The sequence below is a fragment of the Corythoichthys intestinalis genome, chromosome 9 (genome assembly GCF_030265065.1).
Source record: "Corythoichthys intestinalis isolate RoL2023-P3 chromosome 9, ASM3026506v1, whole genome shotgun sequence".
In the NCBI taxonomy this organism is placed as follows: Eukaryota; Metazoa; Chordata; class Actinopteri; order Syngnathiformes; family Syngnathidae; genus Corythoichthys; species Corythoichthys intestinalis.
The window spans coordinates 29,687,812-29,703,399 of NC_080403.1; the positions used below are offsets into that span (position 1 = coordinate 29,687,812).

The 15,588-nt window shown below is 40.0% G+C and overlaps 1 long non-coding RNA gene across 1 annotated transcript in view; it reads right to left on the reverse strand.

The window, feature by feature from the left end:
* Positions 1-327: 327 nt before the first annotated feature.
* Positions 328-15,588, reverse strand: part of LOC130921558 (uncharacterized) — a 52,434-nt gene continuing 37,173 nt past the window's right edge. The window contains exon 3 of the long non-coding RNA XR_009064373.1: positions 328-574. This is a non-coding gene — a long non-coding RNA (uncharacterized LOC130921558). The remainder of the gene's footprint in view (positions 575-15,588) is intronic.

The window sequence follows — 15,588 nt, forward strand, 5'->3', positions numbered from 1 at the left end:
CTCTACACTATACACAGAAGTGTCTATAACTGGTCTATAGCCAAGTTTTACTTAAAAACATTTTAAAATTCTGGAAACATTTCTTATTTTGCACAGTTCTCAAACAGTAATAGCCAAAAAAAAAAATCAAAGCAGAGTAGATTTTACAAACCTAACTTTCTAATTATTAGATGAATAATTTGTCAAAAGGCAAAAGTTACCCACACTACAGTGGAAGTGCTAACATGTCCCAAAACACAGATATTCTAATACTGACAATAAAAAAAAAAAAAAAAAAAAAAGGTTTTCAATGTCTTTTTTGACAGCCATGAATAAATGTCTGCATGTCCTGCTCGTCTTTATATTAGAAAGTAAAATCAATATGCAGCAGCAAAGAAGCACCACTGAGGGTGGAGGCTCAGCTCAATGCTGTGATTGTCCACTCACACAAAGTAATGAGATCATCTCGGGTGAAGCGATGCCGAAAATGAATCTTCTCCTCTTAGTCTGACAGCACAATGGTCATTTTTCTCTTGAACCTTGTAGTCTAGCGCACATCACCTCAAGATGCTTCACTTGACACGCAACCCGAATCCTTCAAAAAAGGTGAGATGAAAGATACATGTAATAACAAATTTCTGCATTCTTACCTGCCCCTTCCCATGCGTGTACAATAACATTGAGTTTTACAACAGTAAACTATTGCAACCAAAGTCCAGATATACTGTACAGTAATACGTTGACAATCAATGAACACTAGATATGGGAAACATTCTCTCAAATCACAAATAGATCTCAATCACACACATTTTGCGCCTTCAACTTAGAAATTAGGAAATATATAATTCAAAGTCTGAACCTCAACATAATCAAAAAACCCCAGGTGAAGAAACATGAGGATTGAACGCAAAGCTTCAGAGTGTTCCCTATTAGAATCTTATGAAGAAATAGCAAATAATTTGGAGAGTTCTTTAAAAAGAAACAGAAAAAAAAAATGTTCTAGATCAAACAATTTTACAGCGAAAGACACTTTCCAAATGGCATTTTGCAAATTTTGTGACAGGTAGCAGACCCATAAACATTTTAGTAGGGACTTTTTTCTTGTTAGCGGAACGACCGTTAAACTTCAGATTTACCATAATTGAGATTTCCCATGTAAATAACTCCGGCCAAACGCATGTGCACTACACCTCATAGCTCCTCTTGCAGGCATGATGAATTAATACCGTTTCCAATCACATCTGGGAGCGAAATAATACTTTATTAACATGAGTGACATAAGGCTTGATTTGTTAAGGGAATAGTTACTTTTCTCGCACACACCATATAACTGTTTGCTTGACTCTAACACACTTAATACAATCAATCAGGGAATAGTACCATTTCTCATATGTACCGTAGGATTGTTTGTACTACTCTAACACACCTAAAATAAATAGCACACCATAGTTTAATGAAAAGAAGCAGAATAGATACACAACGCCATCTTATCACATAAGCCAAACGCGTGCGTCACGAGCAAGAATGACGCACCAACTCTTGCAATCAGTTCTCCCGGCCACTCCAAGGACAAAGAGCAGGGCGCTCTGTCCTAAAACAAGTAGCTTCTCGCCCAGCCTGGATAACAAGTTGATAGCGGGCGCTTGGGACATCAAGACTGGCGTCGGTCGCTGTGGCAACCACATCCCAGCCACGAAGGAGGACGCACGAACCTAACCGCCCAAAACCGACCACAGAAGGGATGATCCCAAAACAACACCCAGCCACACCTTCGGCCCGACCCACTCCACTGCAGCCTTCAAAAAGACTGGCCACTGAGATAAACGGTTCGCTGCTCAGAAACATTGCTATGTAGCCATTGTTTTGACCACCCTGGATCCAGAATTGTCCCTTCGTCATCTGTTTTTGCCTTGTTTTTTGACCATTGTCGACGAATAAATTGTCAACCGGTTTTCGGTGAGCCTTTTTCAAACTTTTGGAACATGGAGTCAGTACTAAGGGTTAACACAGGAAGGGAACGCGCGGAATGTCGGCCCCCACCTGTTGACTCACGGAGGCGGCATCAGCAGAGCGGCACTTGGCGGGGAGGCCGAATTCCTTCATTTGTTAGTGAAAAGAATATTCCAAATATCGATCAGTATAAACAAATAAACATTAATAGTGTACTGAATTAATAAAAATGTCCTGATTAAAAAAATGCAACAAGGCTGATTTTTGTTATAATGATAAAAAATAACGGTCAAAACACAAATACTTAAAAATACTGAAATAAAGATTTGATTATTCCTGATTTATTCCCACCACTAACCACCACCTTCTCACCATAAGCATAATTAACTAGAAACTTTGCAAATCATTACAGATCGATGTTGGCCCGTGTAATGTGTCTTCATTATATTTTCACAATTTAATTATTAAACTTGGCATACAGCCTTAGGCGCCTGACAGACACATTCACAAAATTTTAACCAAGATCAGTACCAATACACAATTACCATCAACCTAACATAGGCCCGTTATCATGCATCGACTGAGCATACTTACAGAACATGTGCAAATGTCATACCCACCCCCAAACAATTTTGAAACCCCTCTGTCCCTGGAAGTCATATTGTCTTGAAATCATTACTATTACTTATACTAACACTTTCTTGTTGCGAAATAGACTACATGTATTAGTCCAGATACAGAGGCTAAAATAATAAAGAAAAAAAAAATCAAATTTGGTGAAATTTTTACAAACATGTTTCCTGTTGAGAGTGTTACAAAAACAAAAGAACAGTCGTCCGAATAAAATAATGATGCATTCTCGCAGTCCTGAAATTAAAGGGAAACAGCAGTCGAAATCCATTAGCCGCTGCAAGATGCTTTCACGCGGCCAGTTCTTAATTTAAAACATATTGATGAAATTCTCCTTGGGGAGGTTGTTTACAAAAACACACACACACGCACAACAAAGGAAATAACGAGGTTCCATGTGGTGGTGAAGATAAATCTTAATCTATCACAACTCTGAGTACACGAAGAAAAGGTGTTTAAAGGTTTGAAATAATCAGAGATGACAAGTGCTATTTTCCTCAGTGTAAGAGTGAGTTGTCTTGGAAATATGATGTCTTGAGGAGCTGTTCAGTATTGTCAGAATAAGTCTGGGAGATATATTACAAGTCAAGGGGTCAGATGACTGACAGTCACACGAGATACAATGAACACAGTCTGCTAGAGGGAGAATCATTCGAGAGGACAAACAGGCCTGCAGATGACAAGGAGTAAGGATCACTATAAACAATTTAAAGATGCACTTGTCTTCAATTTATTTATTTTTTTTTTACATTATTTTTCAAAACATTAGATGTTATTTTACAAAGTTTGCACAAAAAATGCTCTGAAAGTGCCAAGGGTGTCATTTTTTCAAAAGCCAATTTAGTTGGTCCTTTTTGGACTCTTCTGCAAAATTGCAGATTCTTATTACTATGCGGCTGACTGGAGCTAATTTACATACTCTTCACTCTGATTGGGCGTCAGTGGAGGAGACTCGTTGTTTATGCTGAAGCTCGTGGGCAATGCGTGTGTGTGGTGATTGACACATCACGCAGACGTGATTACTTTTTGAAAATTACACCTTGATTCCCTATTTCACATTTACCGTATTTTTCGGACTACAAGTCGCACCTGAGTATAAGTCGCACCAGCCATAAAATGCCCAACGAAAAGAAAAAAAATACATATATATGTCGCACTGGAGCAGGGGTCGCGTTAAACGAATATTTTCCGTCGTTGACCGATTTTTTAAAACGGTGACGGAAAAAACTGAAGTCCATCTGTCAATTTGACAGGTTGCAATTCACACCCCAGACCACAGGGTGGCGAGTGAGCATATTGATTAGCTATTGTCTCTCTTGATGCATGACGTTTGTTGGCCTTACTCTGAAAAATGTCAAGGCAACTGAGTGTCCGAAGTTTCTTCAAAAAGCCCCAAGACGACGATGGTGTTGATAAAGAGGTGAAAAAAGAGGGACTGCACAAGCGGGCACGCAATTGAAGTCCATGCACACCAGGAGGAGAGTGTGAGAATGCGTTCAGGCCACAACAGGTGAACTGTTAATTTCATTGTTCCATATGTAGCCTAGCTACTAGGGCCACAGTCAGCTGTTTTTGTCAGTGCGGAGAAAAAGTTACATATTCATCTGCTTGATGTGTGATGGCACGGTGTGGATTCTCTGTTAAACTTGTTCGGACAGAATATTAATTTAAAATGAATGAAAACTACATACTATTGAATATGTTGAAGTGGTATGCAATGTTAAGAGTCTTGTTAGCTCGAATTGCTGTGTCCAGCCGCTGTAGCTCTGCTGCTCTCTATTCAAGCCGGAACGCGCGCGGCTCTTAAGTGTCTGTCACGTGACTGTGTCGTAGCCGGTAACGCGCTCGGCCAAATGGACACACAAGTACGGAAGGTGAATTATGCCAAACAAATGGTCACCACAATGTCATTATCATCATTTTAAAAATTTAAGTGACGGGTAAAAATAGATTATGACCGGATTTTTATGACCCTGTCAGTCAAAATGACAGACAACGAAAAAGTCTAGCGCAACCTCTGCACTGGAGTATAAGTCACATTTTTGGGGGAAATTTGCTTGATAAAATCCAACACATTGAACAGATATGTCATCTTGAAAGGCAATTTAATATAAAAATACAATAGAGAACAATATGCTGGATAAGTGCATGAACAACGAAATGCGAATATACTGTCCTCACCAGGACGCTACGGCTCGGTCCTGGCTATACAGCAAGCTAAACTCCCAAATGACAATGCTGGACGTCCGTATGATTTGCTGAATCAATTTTGTCCTCGATACCAAACAGGTTGGCATCAACGTAAATATATGATAACTAGGTGCTATTACAGCAATGACACAAACGGTAAGCATGCGTTCGCTAGCATTAGCACATCGCTCAAACAACCACACTATTGGCTCTAAGGCTACGTTCATACTACAGGTCTTAATGCACGAATCCGATTTTTTGTCATATGTTTTTTTGGGGTGCCCGTTCAGACTGCCTTTGTCCATTGAGACCATTCAAGTATTACGCATGCGCACTAATTCGCAGTCCGACAAGCGCGGAGCAAGACGACCCACATGCGCAGAAGAACCAAAACAAATGACCACACATGCTGGCTGTCATCTCCGTCATTCCAGGGATATCATATTTTGCTTTTTAAAAAGAGGAAACTAATAACAGACATAAATAATCCCAGTTTAGGCTTATATTCAAAGTATATGGATCAATAGCATGCACACACTGTCCATGCATGTCACACACACATACGCGCAGTTTGCCCCGACTCTCGGCCGTGTAAGCAATGTTGAAATATTGCTTATATGGAGCAGACAGAAAACCAATCATTCTCAGGCTTATCCTCAACCCATTTTTATTTTTTTTATGACTGTTGTCAAGTCCGACCCTTCCTAAAAAGCCGTGTTCAAGGCAAGCTAGGTGCTAATAATGCACAGCTGCACCGGTGGCGTCTCTCTCACTTTTTGATGATGTAATTGCTGCATGAATTCCGATTTGAGAGACTGGACAGTACAGACCGCCGCGACAGTCTGGAAAAATGTGGCCCAGATCGGATTTGAACCACATACGAAAGTGACCCAGATCGGATTTGAAATGGTCCAGTTCTATGCGACTTGTCACGTTCAGACCGTCAAGTTAATGCCTCACTCGAGTCGGAAAAACACGAAAAATCGGATTTGTGCATTAAGACCTGTAGTATGAACGTAGCCTAAGTGTCCGATCGCGGGTGGAAAACACACAACCAGGGTCCCCCCAGGATTGATAAATCTAAATTCAAGAATTTTAAGACCTTTTTTAATGCCATTTCAACTGAAAATTAATACTTTTCTCGCACCCATTATTTAGATTTTAGTAATATGATTCAATATTAAGCACTGAACATCAAATTAAACCTCAATTACTAAGTGTGTTTGACAAAAGAATGCACATTTATTGAAGATACAATTAAAGCAAATTTAAATATAAGGTCTTTCAGAATTTTTTTCCCCAGGATAAAATGGATTTTACACTAGTATTGTAAAGCAACTTCAGAAATTACATTTGCAATACAACAGGTTTCCCTTTTAAGAGGACCTAGTCAAGGTGGTAGGTAGGTGATTGTCCAGTTGGCCACCTTAACTGTAAAGTGCTTGCAATTGGCAGTGAAAGTTTAAAAAACAGCCACTAAATGGCAGCAGTTTACCATTAATTACCACAAAATAAAAAAGCTACACATGACCATTTCCCTTGGTAATTGTTTTTTTCTAATGACATTACAAGAAGTATAAAAAACACATGTTAATCCTTTGTTAGCTATTGAAGACATTTCTTTTAATCAGATAAAGAAAATCCATACTCTTATTTAATCAAGAAAAACATTTAAATATACCAGGTAGTGTTTTACCATCACCTACATCAGTGCTTCTCAATTATTTTCTGCTACGCCCCCCCAAGCAAGACGTAAATGTTTCGCGCCCCCCCAAACTCTCTGCCGCCACTGTAAATAGTATTATTTGTCTATAAAATTACTATTATAAATAAGCATCTGCCTAATATTGTGTCCTTTTTTTCTAATAAAGAAAAAAAGTAACATAGATCAACTTATAATAAAGTATAACTTTATTAACATTGTTTTGTTTGTAACAGAGAAGACTTGAACGTGCATCAATTTGCCTAAATTAAAAAAAAAAAAAAAAAAAGTCATATTCAAACTGTAAAAATACACTCAAGGTACATTTTTGACCATTTGATACAGAAAAATAAAATGTAATAAAATCAGTAAATAATAACAAATTCAAATTGATTAGAAACGTTCACTCATGAGGACAATATGCCAAAAAATTTGACCGAAAAAACAAAAATGAATAAAGGAAAAAAAGAGTGTCCTTGGACAGAAGGACAGTTTTTATTTTTGCTGCTCACACTCAGTATTACCTCCTTTGCAATGGTGTGGAGTCATTTTGCAATGAGCATGCTAACAATGCTCACTGGTTTACTGATATAACACTGACAAAGCAGGACGATTGTTGGCAACATTCGGCACGTTTTCGCTGAAAAACAATCAAGCGGCTTATCAATGAGATTGGGGTCGAATGTCTTTAAGTGGCGTCTTAATTGATTTGGCTTCTGGCGGTCCGCTATAATTATTTTTAGACACAGTAAACAGTCTTTCCTCATCACCCACAGTATTAAAAGTCAAAGCTAAAAGGCAAACGGCACGAACAAAGCGCATTCTCGGCGGCCGAGGTAGAACCGTAGGTGAGGGCGGTCGTCGTGACGATCCCAAGCCGAAAATGGCACTTATCGGGCGGCGGCGTGAGAACCGGACAAGACAGTGGGTCGCTGCGTGAGTGAGTCCGGTCGGAAAACGTCTTTCGAAAACGGCGGCGGCGCACTGCTCTTCATATTTGTTTTCTGTGTGATGAGTGCTCTTCCTTAGTTCAAAAATACTGCACACACTCTGAAAATGAGAGCGCCACTGCCACCCACTGAGTGGATGCGCAAGTACACTTTATTCCAGTACGGCAGAAAAAAAAAAAAAAAAAGCATGTTCCCCGAGGTCACACGCGCCCCCCCTGGCATCGCTCTGCGCCCCCCCAGGGGGGCGCGCCCCACTATTTGAGAAGTACTGACCTACATTATAATTTGCCTATCACCATGCCATGTTACTCAGATCAACGTTAGTACGTTACCCCGCACTCGTTCCAATAATAGACAGTGTCAACCGTGTTGTGTATCTTGAGAGTGATGGTGAATCTACGACTCCGGTTTATCCATGCTAAAGCTAGTGCACCTGCCAATACCCCATTGAACATGGCTAACTCTTGAGTTAAAACTGCGAAATTCACATTCATTCGAAAGGCAAACCGTGCAGAAATACATTATTGCATCTAACACATTTTAATTGGAGAAACTGGCAACTTACTTTGAAATGTTCAGCAGGTCCACTGCCTTCGCATGACCAATAAACTGTGACCCAAAGTATCTGGATGCGACTTGGTCGCCGATCCAATACCTCACATTCTGGTCCAACGGTTTGTACTCGGTTGTCTTGTTGAGGCTTTCGTCGAACATAACAACTAAGGCATCTGAGCAGTTCCTTGCGTTAGCACACAGTACTGTGCGATTGCCTGATGTTGTGATGCTAATGATGCTAACGACGCGCACGCACGAGGTGCAGCGCATCGTAAAAATTCTACGCGTCATCTTCGTTATGGATTAAAAAAAAAAAAAAATCGTCACGGATATAATTTAGGTTGCACTGAGATGTTCTTGAAAATTAAAACCACGGTGAAAAAATTACAGACTTATGACAGCTAATTTAATGCTTTTAATACCTTTAATAATGGAAAACTAAATTCAATGCTTTTTTAATACTTTTAATAACCCGCGGGTACCCTGACAACAACAACAACAGAAAAGATGATACACATGGGCGTTGCCTCTGTCGGCATATTTTACAAGCATAAACAATGAACGTAGGTTCGCAGCCGTGTTTCTCTTGCTATCTCACTCAGAGCTGCGTATCTGTCCGTCTTCTTCTGGCGTGTGAGCGCTCTTCTTCATGTAAACAAGTGCGAGTGCGCCCCCACGTGGGTGTGAAAGCGCCACAAACTAAAAGCATGCATTTCAATATAAAAAAGTCAATTGAACACACATTGGCAAAGGCAGAACGCAAACGTGGCCATAGCTATTAAGAGTTATTCAGATAACTATAGCATAAAGAACATGCTAACAAGTTTACAAAACCATCAGTGTCACTCAAAAACACCAAAATAACATGTGAAATGATATCATAATGTGTTAATAATTTCACACATAAGCCGCTCCTGAGTATAAGTCGCACCCCCAGCAAAACTATGAAAAAAACTGCGACTTGTAGTCCGAAAAATACGTTACACAAAATAAAATATTCACTCACTTTACACTCCAATGGAGTTCAATGGCGTTGTGTTCGTGCGTTTGGGCAAAGAGGTGTATTTGAGTCTGTAGGCAAGCTTTCCCTTGAGACTTCCTAGTTATAAAATCATTAATTCTAATTAAATAAAATATGCCAAAACACTCACACAGTGCGTGGAAGTCATTGTTGTCTTGCAAGTGTTGGGGGACAACGCACAGGAGTGGGTTAAAATCGATCAGGCAAATATGGTGACTTTTTATGGTGATGAAACCAGCAAAATGCCTCTCTTCAGCTAGGTTCAGACTAGGGGTTTGCCATCTTTGGCACCCCACGGTTCGATTACGATTCAGGGCACTACGATTCAATTGCTGAACGATGATCGCGATATTGACAGTAATCGCGATTAATCCAATTATCGATGCATCGTGCAGTACTGATTAATAAAGTAGCCAAACTTATGTCAATTATTTATTTAATATATACTTATGATTCAACAGGAAAGATGGAAACATGCCAATACAACAAAAAGCTGCCCTTAACGAGCATGCGACACGAGAAAAAAAGTCTTAAACGGCATCATTATGTGAATTAGAATCATATTTTGAGACGATTCGACTATATACAACAATTTAGCAAAGCACAGATGACGAGAAATTAGCCTTTTAATCTGCCGGTTAGCCACGCCTACCATTATAGACCCTACCCACGTGACTCCTTCCTCCTGACTGGTGCCGCCCAATTGTCCGTCAACACATCATGTTTCCCTGTTACGGCTACGTACATTCCTCCTATTTACGACGTGTTTTTCTGCTCGTTAACATTAATAATCAAAATGGTGAAGGCGTGTGTGGCTGTCGGTTGCAATAACAGAGAAGATAGACGGAGAAGACGGAGAGACTTGAAGTTCTACCGGATTCCGAGAGACCCGGAGAGAAGAGAGCGAGATGGGCTGCTGCAATTCGACGAGAAAACTGGGCTCCAAACGATTACCACAGATTATATAGTAGTCATTTTATATCTGGTAAGATGCATTTAATATATATTTAGAGGGTTTTGGGCTGACAACCACAATTAAGATCATTGCTAGGCTAATCGCCGACAACATACACATATGTATATAGTGAGAGTGCTATCGCTAAACCATATAAACATTAAAAGCCCTAACTCCATTGACAAACGACATGAAATACATTAGACTTGACAGTGGATGTTAGCAATAACAAAAGATTTTGAATTGAAAATTTCGTAACTCACCTTTCCAAGCACAAGATAGATTCCTGCCGAATTTTCGTGGACGAGGACCTGTTTCACCCAACCAGCAACGAAGTATTTATAAGCCTCCAAGCTCTTAAAGTTTTTCAAACTTTTGTGAGAATAGGCTGATTTTGTGTGGACAAGATAGTTGTACAGTTCAGGGTAGCTAGCAGATGTCAGGCAAATACGGCGGAGACAGCGGGTCGAAAAACATCGATTTAGGCATCAAATATGGATCTGGCGAATGGATAAACTGAAGCTTTTCCACATAACGCCTTTTATGCAACGCATCAAGTGAGTTTACGGCATCCGAAAGCACCGGGTCTTCCATGAAATGCATTATAAATTGCTCGATCAATTGAGACCATTGATAATACAGACACAAAATGACGGACAAGTGGACGGAACCATACAGCGAGCACGTGATTTTGTGACGTCGGTGGGTAGGGTCTATAGGGCTTTAGCGTCCCCAACAGGTGGATGACGTCAGCGGTAGACTGGGCTCATCGATTTTACTATTCAGCCCATTGAGGGGGAATTATTCAGAACGAGGAAAACGCGACGAAGAAAGCCGCAAAATGTCATTGTTTCAGTCTCTCTACTCCAATATTTTTACAGGATATTCTTTTTATCCAAGTATTTTTCCCCAATAGCAATATAAATGGCTTGAGAAGGACCAGTCAGCCCGTCGAGGGGGAACTATTCACAATGAGGAAAACGCGACGAAGAGAGCGGCAAAATGTCATTGTTTCTGTCTCTTTACTTCAATATTTTTACAGGATATTCTTTTTATCCAAGTATTTTCCCCAATTGCCAAATAAACGGCATGGTCATGACAAATAACAGTCTTGTGCTGAATGGAATATGAAATAATAAAAATGCATTTATTCAGGACGACATGGCAAAATTACTCCATATTGGTCAAAACTGTCGACTTCACCTTTACTGTCGCACCTCCCGAACTATATTTTATGACACCTAAATCGAACATATGTCATTTCCCTTCCCCGGCTTCGGAGAATGTAAACAAACTTTACTTTGTAATCGCTGTATTCGTATTTGACATAATACAAAACAAGATGTTTACTCACTTCCTCGTAAGTCCAATGGTCCCACAGTAAATATCCACGGTGAATGGGAACCTTCTGAAACTCCAAAAAGGCGCATACGCCTCTCCCTCATACAGAATGATTTTTCTGCAGCCGTTTGGCTGGCGTGATGCGAAAAATAAACATATTAATCCGCAAAATCAGCTGAATCCTTCGTCCCCATACACAACAGTACGCTGTATAGTGAAGAGGACGTCTTCTACCGTACACGTCACAGCGCCCTCCTCCTCAATGCAAGACCGAAGCCGGAAGTCACTCATTTTCCTGGCGCGGGATTAAAAAAACTAAATAAATATAGCGATCGCTTCCACACACATCCAAGCGGTCCATATCATTCAGGAGCATAAAATACCGCGTGTATTATGAAATAAACATACTTTTTCGTGTCACAGGCACTTTAAGCTGCCTTTTTTTTTTTTTTTTTTTTAAACAAGAAAGTGCAAAAATATTAACCATTTTAAAGGGAGTACTTAATTCTCTCAACAATACAATAAAATGTACACTGGTGGAATGAATTCCAAATTTTCTGGACACAAACAAAGTGTCTTTAGAAATTAGACTTATTTTAACCAATTTACTCTGTTTTCACAGTGTTACCTTTTGGATTGACCGGTGAAATCACAACTAGTCTTGACACCACCACAAACACACTCATTACAACGTGCACACTTTCTTCTCTCCCTCTCTCCCGCAACAACAAATTTATGTACTATTTCCCATGTTTGTAGTGTTACCGCTGTACTTAATCATGGTTTTGCATGCTCTGCATATGAAGTACACGTTCGTGAATTAGCTATTTAGCTTAGCGATCGGCGCTTACTATTAACATCTAAACAATAATAAACAACAAATAAACAACAATAAAGCCTAAACAGTACAAGAGCGTTCGTGTACTCACCTCTTATAGACACACACAGGTCTTAGCAACAGATTCAGGACTTTTTTCAATTGAAATGCCTTAAAACTACAGCTGGAAATCTGAAAGACAAGGAGCAACGAACCATCTCTCTTCCCCTCTCGCTCTAAAAAAATAACTGCCTATCTCATACACAAATTTACTTTCCAGTCTTTAAAAAAAGGAGTAAATCTCTCTCCCAGTAACTGGGAGCATCCATCATAACTAGGGTGACCATATTTTGATTTCTAAAAAAGAGGACACTCAGCCCAGCCTCAAGATATTTGAATTTTACTCGAAGTTCACTCAAAGATGCCTATATCACTTTAATATATTTAAAGTGTGCCCCCTCACTCTGGATGGAAAAATGCAGTTTGAAAAAAATAAATAAATAATGACTTAAAAAAACAAAAAAAAAATATATATATATATATATATATATATATATAATGCAGACCCATAGAAATGTAGTCCAGTCAATACACATACACACAGTAGGCTATGTGCCAACTAAACATTTTTATAAATTACTATCACGACAATTGTCCTTGACAAATTGTTATTCCCATTCAATTGATGTTCTCATTCAATGTTCTAGATTGCACACAAACAAAAACCGAAATAAACTGACAAACTATTCAATCAGCATGTTTCCAAACGTAGCAGTTCAAAACTACGTTTCCCATAATGCCTAGCGCGGTTTAGCTTACTGATAGCTAGCTGAGGCAAAAATCAAACTTTGCTATAAAAGTTTACAATCATCGGCAGCGCGCCGATGCGACACCAAACGGGATTTTACAGTCAAAGCTCCGACAGAAGTCAACAGTTGCCATTATATACGTATTTATCATTACAAATTTTTTTTTTTTTTTTAAACTTCAGGCATTGTGGCCAAATCGTCAACCCAGTAGATGGTGGTAATGCCTCATGATAGGGGTGAACTGCCAACAAAAACAAGAAAAACTGCTACTTCCCTCCATTCTCGTAGGAGCCATGTCAACTGCTGCCACCCAGCGGTCGGAGGGATTCTCTTCAAATTGGTCCCGTGAAAAATCAAAAAATCATAAAAACCGGACATTTTTATGAATTTATAAAACCCGCCCGGACCATGAGGACACTACGTGAAAGTAGGACTTGTCCGGGCAAAAGAGGACGTTTGGTCACCCTAATCATAACCAATGTTCCCTCTAATTTTTCATGTGTCTGAGCAAACACACAAGCTCCCTGAGCACAATGCGGCCCACGGTGAGCAACATCAGATGTGTACCGTATTTTTTGGACTATAAGTCACACCGGAGTATAAGTCGCACCAGCCAAAAAATGCGCAATGAAAAGGTAAAAACATATATAAGTCGCACAGGCGAATAAGTCGCATTTTTGGGAGAAATTTATTTGGTAGAATCCACTACCAAGAACAGACATGTCCTCTTGAAAGGCAATTTAGAATAAAAATACAATAGAGAACAACAGGCTGAATAAGTGTACGGTATGCTAATATTACCGGACTCATAAACAACGAACTGAGAACATGCCTGTGAATTAGTTCACACATAAGTCGCACCAGAGTATAAGACGCACCCTGTGCCAAACTATAAAAAAACTGCAATTTATAGTCCGAAAAATACGGTACATGGCGGCCACACACCAGCACCACGCCTCTTCACGCCGATTAGCATTTCTACTGCCTGTAAATTATCTAGTAGTAACAGCATTTTATGATATCCGTTATTAAAAAATCTTAATGTCTCCAAAATACACACCAATCTGACTTAAATTGTACCTTATTTTTCACGTTTAACATATAGGACTCGCATTTTGTGTATTGATATGTCAGTGCTCTCATCTACTATCAGTGTGTGCCAGGGTGCATTTTAAACACTGCACATAGTCTCATTCTCCACTATCTCATTGATTGAGTTTACAAATGCAAAGTCATAGTTTTTACTTCGCCAGCTTTTTGGTATACTCACATACTTTGCCATGTGATTGCGTATTTGTTGAACTGACACCATTAACGCATTCATTTTGATGGCAAGTAAAATATTGTCAATGAGAACTTCAACTTGCTCTGGGTCAGATTTTGTTTTGTGGGACAGTTCGTTTCTCTTCTGTCGGTCCTTTGCATTCTCCGGCAATAATGTACCAATCCCCTGTCCCATCTCGAGTCTTCGTAATTTTCAACAGCTTTCAAATGACTTTTCTGCTGAATATGACGCATGATGTAGTCCAACTTCCATTCAGTCCCTCTGAAAACTCACTTGGTACTTTGGCTTCGCTGCAAATATAACCCAATTTCACCGCTTGTTCGTCTATGTGCACATGCTCCGACAGCCACTCCATCTTAAATGAACCGCATTTCTTTTTTCCTTTGGCTTGGTGAGTGGATATGCCGTTGTCATATGACAGTCGCTTCCCGTTCGTTTCGCCATGATAAGGGGTTGGCCTTTGAGTCTCCGCCGCCGCACTCACGCACTGTCAGCTTGCTATTGCTAACCTACAACGCGCGTGTAGGCTGGGCAATACACAAGCAATGTCAATGCTATGATTGGCTGCGTAGCGGAAGTGAACCATATCGTATCATTGGCTGGACACCTGTCACTCACTGAGTTACAACGCAATTAATACGTTTCTGTTGATTTTTTTAAAAAATTTTTTTTATCGTGAGCAGCATTGAATTTCTTGTGCGCAGAGTATGTGCCAGCTGTGCGCGATTGCGCATGCGCGCAGCTTAGAGGGAACGTTGATCATAACGTTGTGCGTGTGTCCGTTAATGGTGTCTGGATGGCAGACGCGTCTTGAATTTCATTTCGCTACGAGTGGCTGTCATAAAGTTATGAGTGAAAATCATCGTTTTTTAATCTTTATGAATCGTTATCGAATTGTCACGTGTCGAATCGCGATGCATGTTATAATCGATTTTTTGGAACACCTCTAGTTCAGACCGCAGGTATTAATGCACAAATCCGATTTTTCGTGTTTTTCCGACTTGAGTCAGGCATTAATGTGAGTGTCTGAACGTGAGAAGTCGCATAGAAGTGGACCATTTCAAATCTGATCTGGGTCACTTTCGTATGTAGTTTAAATCTGATCCGGGCCACATTTTTCCAGAATGTGGCGGCGATCTGAACTGCCAAGTCTCCCAAATCAGAATTCATGCAGCAATTACGTCAGCAAAGAGCGAGAGCGGCAGGCAGGACAGCAGCGACGTAGCTGTGAATTAGCATTAGTGACTAGCTTGATCCCGGCTTTTACTTAGAACGCTGGCTTGACCACAGTCATAAAAAATAACGAAGAAAAGGATAAACCTGATAATGCTCTTTTTTTTGTGTGTGTGCCAAATACGCAAAATTTCAGTACTGCTTAAATGGCAGAGTCGGGGCAAACTGATG